General features: G+C 47.1%; 12 non-coding genes across 12 annotated transcripts; all 12 read right to left on the bottom strand.

Annotated features, from left to right (window-relative positions):
• Positions 1 to 3,002: 3,002 nt before the first annotated feature.
• On the bottom strand, positions 3,003 to 3,074 carry TRNAD-GUC (transfer RNA aspartic acid (anticodon GUC)). Its single transcript has one exon. It is a non-coding gene; the product is annotated as a tRNA-Asp (tRNA).
• Positions 3,075 to 3,246: 172 nt separating this feature from the next.
• On the bottom strand, positions 3,247 to 3,318 carry TRNAD-GUC (transfer RNA aspartic acid (anticodon GUC)). The gene has a single exon. It is a non-coding gene; the product is annotated as a tRNA-Asp (tRNA).
• A 171-nt stretch (positions 3,319 to 3,489) lies between these two features.
• TRNAD-GUC (transfer RNA aspartic acid (anticodon GUC)) lies at positions 3,490 to 3,561 on the bottom strand. The gene has a single exon. It is a non-coding gene; the product is annotated as a tRNA-Asp (tRNA).
• A 172-nt stretch (positions 3,562 to 3,733) lies between these two features.
• TRNAD-GUC (transfer RNA aspartic acid (anticodon GUC)) lies at positions 3,734 to 3,805 on the bottom strand. The gene has a single exon. It is a non-coding gene; the product is annotated as a tRNA-Asp (tRNA).
• A 172-nt stretch (positions 3,806 to 3,977) lies between these two features.
• TRNAD-GUC (transfer RNA aspartic acid (anticodon GUC)) lies at positions 3,978 to 4,049 on the bottom strand. Its single transcript has one exon. It is a non-coding gene; the product is annotated as a tRNA-Asp (tRNA).
• A 172-nt stretch (positions 4,050 to 4,221) lies between these two features.
• Positions 4,222 to 4,293, bottom strand: TRNAD-GUC (transfer RNA aspartic acid (anticodon GUC)). The gene has a single exon. It is a non-coding gene; the product is annotated as a tRNA-Asp (tRNA).
• Positions 4,294 to 4,465: 172 nt separating this feature from the next.
• On the bottom strand, positions 4,466 to 4,537 carry TRNAD-GUC (transfer RNA aspartic acid (anticodon GUC)). Its single transcript has one exon. It is a non-coding gene; the product is annotated as a tRNA-Asp (tRNA).
• A 961-nt stretch (positions 4,538 to 5,498) lies between these two features.
• Positions 5,499 to 5,570, bottom strand: TRNAD-GUC (transfer RNA aspartic acid (anticodon GUC)). The gene has a single exon. It is a non-coding gene; the product is annotated as a tRNA-Asp (tRNA).
• A 172-nt stretch (positions 5,571 to 5,742) lies between these two features.
• On the bottom strand, positions 5,743 to 5,814 carry TRNAD-GUC (transfer RNA aspartic acid (anticodon GUC)). Its single transcript has one exon. It is a non-coding gene; the product is annotated as a tRNA-Asp (tRNA).
• A 172-nt stretch (positions 5,815 to 5,986) lies between these two features.
• TRNAD-GUC (transfer RNA aspartic acid (anticodon GUC)) lies at positions 5,987 to 6,058 on the bottom strand. Its single transcript has one exon. It is a non-coding gene; the product is annotated as a tRNA-Asp (tRNA).
• Positions 6,059 to 6,230: 172 nt separating this feature from the next.
• On the bottom strand, positions 6,231 to 6,302 carry TRNAD-GUC (transfer RNA aspartic acid (anticodon GUC)). The gene has a single exon. It is a non-coding gene; the product is annotated as a tRNA-Asp (tRNA).
• A 172-nt stretch (positions 6,303 to 6,474) lies between these two features.
• Positions 6,475 to 6,546, bottom strand: TRNAD-GUC (transfer RNA aspartic acid (anticodon GUC)). The gene has a single exon. It is a non-coding gene; the product is annotated as a tRNA-Asp (tRNA).
• Positions 6,547 to 9,747: the final 3,201 nt, after the last annotated feature.

The raw sequence follows: 9,747 nt of genomic DNA, 5'->3' as shown, positions 1-9,747 counted from the left end.
TTGCCTTTATGTCGTCGTCGAGTTGCGGCATAAGTGATAAGAATTCATCCTTGAATGTGCTACTGCCCTGTTTTATGCTTCCTAATAATTCGCGATAATGTTCCACAAACGCGTGTTCAATTATTGCTTTATCTCTTGTGACGACGTTTTGATATTCTATCGCCTTGATTTCATTTTTAGTCGCGTAGCTCCTCTCGTCTGCCAGCGCACGTTTCGTGGGCATCTCGCCACACCAAAGCCTTTCGGCGCGTGCGCGCACCACAGCTCCCTTATATCTTTCTACGTTTATAGCCTCCAACTTTCTTTTCACGTCTTTAATTTCTTTACTGCGCATGCCCGGTTGCACACATTCTTGACAGAGTAAAAAATCTAACTGGCACTGCAACTGCTTTTCTTCTTTCATTTGGCGGTGTTTTATACAAGATGCTCTTTCAATCGCTTTCATTTTTACTTTTTCTTTAAAAGACTCCCATGTATGAATTAAACTGCCCATGTTACACTCGAATACTTCTTCTAATTCAGTTTTAACGTTTTCTACAAACATGTCATCATCGAGTAGCTTGTCGTTCAATTTCCATAGGTCCCAACTAAACCTCTGCTTTTCTTTCTTATTGATGGTGAACATGACTAGACTATGGTCGCTGAAAGAAACGTGCTTCACACTGTAATCTCGGCACAAGGGAAGTAACGCAGTAGACACGTAGGCTCTGTCAAGCGTCGCCTGACTGCTAAGCTGGTAATGTGTGAACTGCGTGCCCTGAGAAAGCACATATCCTACGTCATCCAACTCTCGCTCGTGAACCATTGCATTCAAAAATAAGGCACTATAATCACGCACCGGCGCTTTGCTTGCCCTGTCTTCGGGAATGCAAACGCAGTTGAAATCTCCGAGAAGAATAATTGTCTTATCACACGACAGGTGCACTTCAAGGTTTTCGAAAAATATTTTGCGCTCTTGCTCCCTGTTTGGTACATATACACAAACAATCCGCCAATTCGCTCCAGAAAAAGAAAAATCACACACGATTAATCGTCCCAAATCGTCAATATGCAAACACTCTACTACAATACCAATGCTGTTCTTCATAAAAAGCAAGCAGCCACCAGATGTACCATGAGAATGGCTGACACATACATTGTATAGGGAACGGAAAGGCGAAAGCATGCGGTCTGTCTGCTCTTGGGACTCGACTTTCGTTTCCTGCACGGCAGCAATATCAACGTCATTCTCAAGCAACAAACGCCGCAACTGATACTGTCGCCTGCTAGACCCAAGTCCTCTAATGTTGAGCGTTGCTACGCATAAGGCTGTTTCTAATTTAAAGGACATGTTATTGCTATGAGTAGGCCTACCACACGGCTTTTACTTCAAGTGGGTGCTCGCCAGAAAAGAAGGAAATTGCATGACTTACGGGCGTCTCGGCTTTTTTCATGTTTTTACGTCTCGGCTCCCGTACAACACTTTCACATATTACTGTCTCTCCAAAAATCACGACAGTCTCACCTACCCAGGTGATGAAGACGGGAGAGGCGGCTTGGCCTCTGCCCGTGGGTCGACCAGAATTTTTGGCCGCGGTTTGAAAGACGGACGCCTACTCCCCGTTGTCTTCGTCGGTGGTTCTCCAGCCTCGACGCCATTGGAAATACTTGTCTCGTCTCGACTTTCGTCCCAAGGGCGCTTGCCAGCCAGGCCTCCGACTGCGCTCTCGCTGTCGTCCATGTTGTCCTGTCCAGCTGTAAACTCTGTTTCCTTGGCAGAAGTTTCACACGGTTCTGGCCTCTCTGAGGCCGTTGCATTCCCAGGTTGTAGCTCCGACGGCTGTTCTGCGGGCTCTTGCCCTGTTGTCGCATTCGGCCCTTTTAGTGTGGCCGGGTCTGGCATCGCCAGCCCTCTGTTGGACCCTCTGTCGCCCGGACTTGCGGCGTCTTCAGCGTCAGCCTCGTCCATGAGTAGCTCGGACGCGTCGCCCCCGTCCACGGGCCCGGTGACGCTGGCATAGGAAAGCGTGCAGTCGCGCTCCTCATGACCGAACCTCCGACAGCTACCACAACGCGGCACTCGGCAGTCACGACGAATGTGCCCTTTTCCTCGGCAGCGTAGACAAATGGGCGCTCTTCCCGGCACAACAACAAGGGCTTGCTCACCGCTCACGTTCACTTGATGAAGAAGGTCGTCAATTTTAAGGCCCTCCTTCAACCTGAGCGTTACCAGACGGGTGGTTGAGCCCTTGTCGGCCACGCCGTGTACGCGCCAGCGCTCCCTGCTGACTTCCGTCACTTGGCCGTACGGCGCTAACGCACGTTTCAAGTCTTCGTCGAGTACATTGTGGAGCAGCCAGTGTACCTTCATCCGCACATCTTGGTTTGCTGGATCGATGACGAGGCAGCGAGAATTCTTCACCTTGAGGTCACCGACGCCAAGGATCCTTTTCACAGCATCCATATTCTTGAACGTCACCGCCCACACATGGCTCATACGATACGCCCCTAAGGCAACAACCTCGGGGAGCAGCGTCAGACGAGCCAGTGTGTCGCGGAAGTCTTCCACTCGATATGGCCGGGAACGGACGTCAGCATGTAAAAAAACAGTATTCAAAACAACTCGTCCTGTAGGAAGGTTCGGCAATAAAACTTCATACTCATTCTCAACATCAAAAGACCTGTTACCGCGGCCGGAAAGTACCGCTGTAGCCACCCTTGAAGGGCCTGCCATCCTGCGTCCGCTCAGCTCGGCTGCCGGAAGCAGAATCACACCACGGGAACCGAGCGCGCCTCACGCTATTTTGCTCCCCGTTTTGTTCTCGATACTGGCCACTATACTAACGAGGAGACATGAAAGGAGCCAGCTAAAGCAGTATATACACGATTTGAAAAAGAAAAAAATACGCAAAAGCGTCCGCGCAATCTTACCCACAAGTGGAAAAAAAATAGAGACATCTACTGGGGCGGAGTGTCAAGTGCGGCGCCGCTTGCGCCTACAAATAAGAAGGAAAAAAGAAACACTCCCCGTCGGGGAATCGAACCCCGGTCTTCCGCGTGACAGGCGGGGATACTGGCCACTATACTAACGAGGAGACATGAAAGGTGCCAGCTAAAGCAGTATATACACGATTTGAAAAAGAAAAAAATACACAAAAGCGTCCGCGCAATCTTACCCACAAGTGGAAAAAAATAGAGGCATCTACTGGGGCGGAATGTCAAGTGCGGCGCCGCTTGCGCCTACAAACAAGAAGGAAAAAAGAAACACTCCCCGTCGGGGAATCGAACCCCGGTCTCCCGCGTGACAGGCGGGGATACTGGCCACTATACTAACGAGGAGACATGAAAGGAGCCAGCTAAAGCAGTATATACACGATTTCAAAAAGAAAAAATACGCAAAAGCGTCCGCGCAATCTTACCCACAAGTGGAAAAAAATAGAGACATCTACTGGGGCGGAGTGTCAAGTGCGGCGCCGCTTGCACCTACAAACAAGAAGGAAAAAAGAAACACTCCCCGTCGGGGAATCGAACCCCGGTCTCCCGCGTGACAGGCGGGGATACTGGCCACTATACTAACGAGGAGACATGAAAGGAGCCAGCTAAAGCAGTATATACACGATTTCAAAAAGAAAAAAATACGCAAAAGCGTCCGCGCAATCTTACCCACAAGTGGAAAAAAATAGAGGCATCTACTGGGGCGGAATGTCAAGTGCGGCGCCGCTTGCGCCTACAAACAAGAAGGAAAAAAGAAACACTCCCCGTCGGGGAATCGAACCCCGGTCTCCCGCGTGACAGGCGGGGATACTGGCCACTATACTAACGAGGAGACATGAAAGGAGCCAGCTAAAGCAGTATATACACGATTTCAAAAAGAAAAAAATACGCAAAAGCGTCCGCGCAATCTTACCCACAAGTGGAAAAAAATAGAGACATCTACTGGGGCGGAGTGTCAAGTGCGGCGCCGCTTGCGCCTACAAACAAGAAGGAAAAAAGAAACACTCCCCGTCGGGGAATCGAACCCCGGTCTCCCGCGTGACAGGCGGGGATACTGGCCACTATACTAACGAGGAGACATGAAAGGAGCCAGCTAAAGCAGTATATACACGATTTCAAAAAGAAAAAAATACACAAAAGCGTCCGCGCAATCTTACCCACAAGTGGAAAAAAATAGAGGCATCTACTGGGGCGGAATGTCAAGTGCGGCGCCGCTTGCGCCTACAAACAAGAAGGAAAAAAGAAACACTCCCCGTCGGGGAATCGAACCCCGGTCTCCCGCGTGACAGGCGGGGATACTGGCCACTATACTAACGAGGAGACATGAAAGGAGCCAGCTAAAGCAGTATATACACGATTTCAAAAAGAAAAAAATACGCAAAAGCGTCCGCGCAATCTTACCCACAAGTGGAAAAAAATAGAGACATCTACTGGGGCGGAGTGTCAAGTGCGGCGCCGCTTGCGCCTACAAACAAGAAGGAAAAAAGAAACACTCCCCGTCGGGGAATCGAACCCCGGTCTCCCGCGTGACAGGCGGGGATACTGGCCACTATACTAACGAGGAGACATGAAAGGAGCCAGCTAAAGCAGTATATACACGATTTCAAAAAGAAAAAAATACGCAAAAGCGTCCGCGCAATCTTACCCACAAGTGGAAAAAAATAGAGACATCTACTGGGGCGGAGTGTCAAGTGCGGCGCCGCTTGCGCCTACAAACAAGAAGGAAAAAAGAAACACTCCCCGTCGGGGAATCGAACCCCGGTCTCCCGCGTGACAGGCGGGGATACTGGCCACTATACTTTTTTTTTTTCTTTATTGCCGGTAGTTTCACCAAGCTAACACAAAGGGCATCATTTCTTGAAATAAGGTAAGTGATACATAAACATACACAAACACACATTCAACTTTGTGCGCATGCATATTGTGCGGTCAGTCACATTGTGGCTGGCCATGTCCAGTTTAAAATTCCTTTAATGTGGCGAGGGGCTCAATCTTCGCCAGCCAATCCGGAGGACATTCTTGTTGTTTAATTACATCAATGAACTTGGAAATATCGTCCCGGAAGAGCAGCCGCGCAGGCCGGCTGTCAGGCTCACAAAAGAAACCGGCCATTCGAGCCCTCCATAAACAGTGGAGGCCCATTAGCATAATTAAGCCCAAAGGCAAGCCGTCCTCATTTTCTACTGTCAGAAATCTAATACCTAATGGACTTAAAGGCAATTCTTTCTGTAGTGTTCTTTGAAGAACGTCCCAAAAGAAAACCCCTGCCCAACAATGCAAGCAAATTGCCTTATATGTAAACAATTAGAAACAATTGACCATGTTTTTTTACTGGCCACTATACTAACGAGGAGACATGAAAGGAGCCAGCTAAAGCAGTATATACACGATTTCAAAAAGAAAAAAATACGCAAAAGCGTCCGCGCAATCTTACCCACAAGTGGAAAAAAATAGAGACATCTACTGGGGCGGAGTGTCAAGTGCGGCGCCGCTTGCGCCTACAAACAAGAAGGAAAACAGAAACACTCCCCGTCGGGGAATCGAACCCCGGTCTCCCGCGTGACAGGCGGGGATACTGGCCACTATACTAACGAGGAGACATGAAAGGAGCCAGCTAAAGCAGTATATACACGATTTCAAAAAGAAAAAAATACGCAAAAGCGTCCGCGCAATCTTACCCACAAGTGGAAAAAAATAGAGGCATCTACTGGGGCGGAATGTCAAGTGCGGCGCCGCTTGCGCCTACAAACAAGAAGGAAAAAAGAAACACTCCCCGTCGGGGAATCGAACCCCGGTCTCCCGCGTGACAGGCGGGGATACTGGCCACTATACTAACGAGGAGACATGAAAGGAGCCAGCTAAAGCAGTATATACACGATTTCAAAAAGAAAAAAATACGCAAAAGCGTCCGCGCAATCTTACCCACAAGTGGAAAAAAATAGAGGCATCTACTGGGGCGGAATGTCAAGTGCGGCGCCGCTTGCGCCTACAAACAAGAAGGAAAAAAGAAACACTCCCCGTCGGGGAATCGAACCCCGGTCTCCCGCGTGACAGGCGGGGATACTGGCCACTATACTAACGAGGAGACATGAAAGGAGCCAGCTAAAGCAGTATATACACGATTTCAAAAAGAAAAAAATACGCAAAAGCGTCCGCGCAATCTTACCCACAAGTGGAAAAAAATAGAGGCATCTACTGGGGCGGAATGTCAAGTGCGGCGCCGCTTGCGCCTACAAACAAGAAGGAAAAAAGAAACACTCCCCGTCGGGGAATCGAACCCCGGTCTCCCGCGTGACAGGCGGGGATACTGGCCACTATACTAACGAGGAGACATGAAAGGAGCCAGCTAAAGCAGTATATACACGATTTCAAAAAGAAAAAAATACGCAAAAGCGTCCGCGCAATCTTACCCACAAGTGGAAAAAAATAGAGGCATCTACTGGGGCGGAATGTCAAGTGCGGCGCCGCTTGCGCCTACAAATAAGAAGGAAAAAAGAAACACTCCCCGTCGGGGAATCGAACCCCGGTCTCCCGCGTGACAGGCGGGGATACTGGCCACTATACTAACGAGGAGTTTTTTTTTTTTTGCTTTATTTCCTCGTTACAGAAATGCCATGCGAATACATTGTTAAAAAGAGAGTCAGCTTAGCTTATGCTGACTCTCTGAAATTAAAATCGCTTGAATTTAGCCAACTCATCGAACAGCGGCAACCAATCGGGCGGTTCTTTCTGGGCTTTGTACACTTCACGCATGTAGACGACACTTTCAATAAAGTTTTCTCGCACAGAATGGGCATTCACATCAGCATGAGATACCGACATTCTTGTGGACCATATACTATAGAGGCTCAGCAGCATAATAAGGTCATATGGAATATCGTTATTGCCTGTGTCTAAGTATCTGATACCACGTGGGGTTATTGGTAATGCTTTCTTTAATGTTCGTTGTAAGATGTCCCAATGAAAAAAGGGATCCCAACAATCACTGAAGACGTGATCGACAGTCTCTGGTTTTTTACACAGTATACAATCGGTGGTCCACGGACATATATTCCCTTGTCGGCCAGCCAAGTCTTTACTGGCAAGGTATTTGTGTGGAGTTTGAAGAAGAATGATTTTACCGATGGTTTCACAGGCATTCTTTTGACCCTTTTGAGAACATCATCGCCTGAACCTCCATAGTATGCTAACCTATACATTGGAACTGGCATTAATGAGTCTATCATATCATGGTACAATTTCTTTCTTTTGACGGAACTTAAATATTCTAGAGAGAATCGAACACTAAGCATACGGAAAGATAACACTACTTCCTGAAGGAAACCTTTCACTGGAGGGGATTTAACATTTGAACAAGAAACAAGGAAGTCAGGTAACAGATTACCTAATCGCACTTGTGTCATGGTGCGCAAAAATGGATCACTGTGGTTCCGCAAGAACATAAACCGCGATACAATCTGGCGTACAAATAGGTGTGAGAGTCCAAGACCACCGCTGCGAACTGATCTGAACAGATTAGAGCGGCTGCAGCGTTCCCAAGTTGAATTCCAAATGAACACAGCGAACACTCGATGCAGTTTCTGTACATTCACTCGCGACATGAATAGCGCTTGTAGTATGTACCATATTTTTGCAACCAGAAAAATGTTGCACACAGTAGAGCGCGCGAACATTGAGAGATTGCGCCCTTGCCATGCCAGCGCTTTTTCCTTCGCCGTCTGTGTTTCCTGTTCCCAGAACTGCTTACTGTCTTTGTAATGCGCAAGCGGCACGCCAAGATATTTCACAGGCATGGTCCCCCACTGTATGTTTGCGAAACTGCGTGGTTTGCTTTGCCACTCGCCATGCCAAAACCCGATGCACTTATCCCAGTTTATGGCACTACCTGTATTTTCACAATAAGTTTTCGCCAGAGTTACCACTTCGCTGACACTGTCATAGTCATCGCAAAACACTGCTAGATCGTCTGCGTAGGAAAGCACTTTCACCTCACTTTGCTGTAATTTGAAACCTCTTATTCTTTCGTTCTCTTTAATGGCTAAGCAAAAAGGCTCCAGGTATATTGCGAAAAGCAAAGACGAAATTGGGCACCCCTGTTTCAGAGATGAGCAGACATTGACACTTCTCGTGAGACTGTTGTTAATAATGAGCCGTGTGCTGCAGTCTGTGTATACCATTTTTAAGCCATCTATAATCACTGATCCTATGTTCGTGTATTCTAAAATCTCGAAGAGAATATCATGAGCCACCCGGTCAAGTGCCTTCTCCAGGTCTAGCTGCAACATTGCAACTTTACCCTCGAAAGCATCGACGCATTCTAGAATGCTCCTAGCGACGTGTGCATTGGTAGTTATTGTGCGCCCTTTAATCCCACACGTTTGGTGGGTTCCAACTAAAAGTTTTATTACGCCCTGTAACCTTTTCGCCAGTATTTTCATAAAAATTTTATAGTCAGTGTTCGCAAGGCTAATGGGGCGGTACGATGCAGCAGATAAGCGCTTTACAGGATCGTCAGATTTTGGTATCAGGACCATCTGAGCTGTTCGGAATGACGCGGGTATTCGGTTGTTTTTGTAGGACTGCACTAAAAATTTCTTCATAATTAGTGCTATTTCTGCTTTAAAAGTTTTGTAGAAAGCTGCGCTTAATCCATCCGGCCCAGGTGCCTTTCCTGAGCCTAGTTCTTCTATAGCAGCTTCAACTTCACGCACCGTTATAGACGCTTCGAGGCCTTGTTTAACGTTTTCTTCCAATCGTGGCATAAAGTGTAGGAAGTGGCTTATGAAGCCACCCAGATCAGTTTTTCTTTCGCCAAACAAGTCTCCATAGTGTTCAACAAAGGCGCGTTCAATGGTCCTACGGTCACTCGTTACTTCGTCATTGTAGCTTATCTGTTTTATATCACTGCGGCGAGCGTAAGCTTTCTCGTCACTTAGCGCACGTTTATTCGGTGTTTCCCCTTGCCACAATCTTTCTGCACGGGATCTTATCATGGCACCACGGTACTTCTCTGTGTCGATGATTTCTAACTGGCTTTTAACTTTCTTGATTTCCTTCATGACTTGGCCAGGTTCTGTGCTTTCTACATTAAGTAGAAAGTCGAGTTTACTCCTCAGGGCTTTTTCTTTCCGTTTTTCTTCTTGTTTCAGTTTAGTTGCCCTTTCTATAGCAGTCATCTTCAATTCATTTTTAAAATCTTCCCACATGGTGACTACATATTTCTCTTCAGCTACAATCAATCGTCCAAGTTTTTCTTTAATGTCATTTACGAAACAGTCATCGTTGAGTAGCTTATCGTTAAATTTCCACAAATCCCACGAGAAGTTTGTTTTTCGTTCTTTTGTTCCTATTGTGAAGGCAACCAAACTGTGGTCACTAAAAGAGACTTGCTTGTTCTCGTACGTTTTACATAACGGCACCAGTTCCAGTGACACATAAGCTCTATCTAGCCGAGCATGGCTAAGTCCTTGAAAAGGAGTAAAACGCGGAACACTGTGATCGTACAACACATAGCCGACGTCTTCCAGGTTGTATTCACTGACAAGATTGTTCAATAGCAGTGCACTACGATCATTCAGCGGCAGTTTTTTCACGCGATCCTCCGGAAAACAAACACAGTTGAAATCGCCAAGTAAAACCAAAAGCTTATCGGTCTTTAAATAATCCTCAACTCGTTCAAAAAAAAAAAACTGTCTCTCGCTCTCTCTATTAGGGGCGTAAATACAGATAACTCGCCATAAAACTTCATTCAAGGTAAAATCGACAACAACCAGG

Source organism: Dermacentor andersoni, chromosome 4, assembly GCF_023375885.2.
Source record: "Dermacentor andersoni chromosome 4, qqDerAnde1_hic_scaffold, whole genome shotgun sequence".
NCBI classification, from domain to species: Eukaryota; Metazoa; Arthropoda; class Arachnida; order Ixodida; family Ixodidae; genus Dermacentor; species Dermacentor andersoni.
Note: the sequence above shows the minus strand (reverse complement) of the source record. Positions and strands in the feature narration are given on the sequence as shown.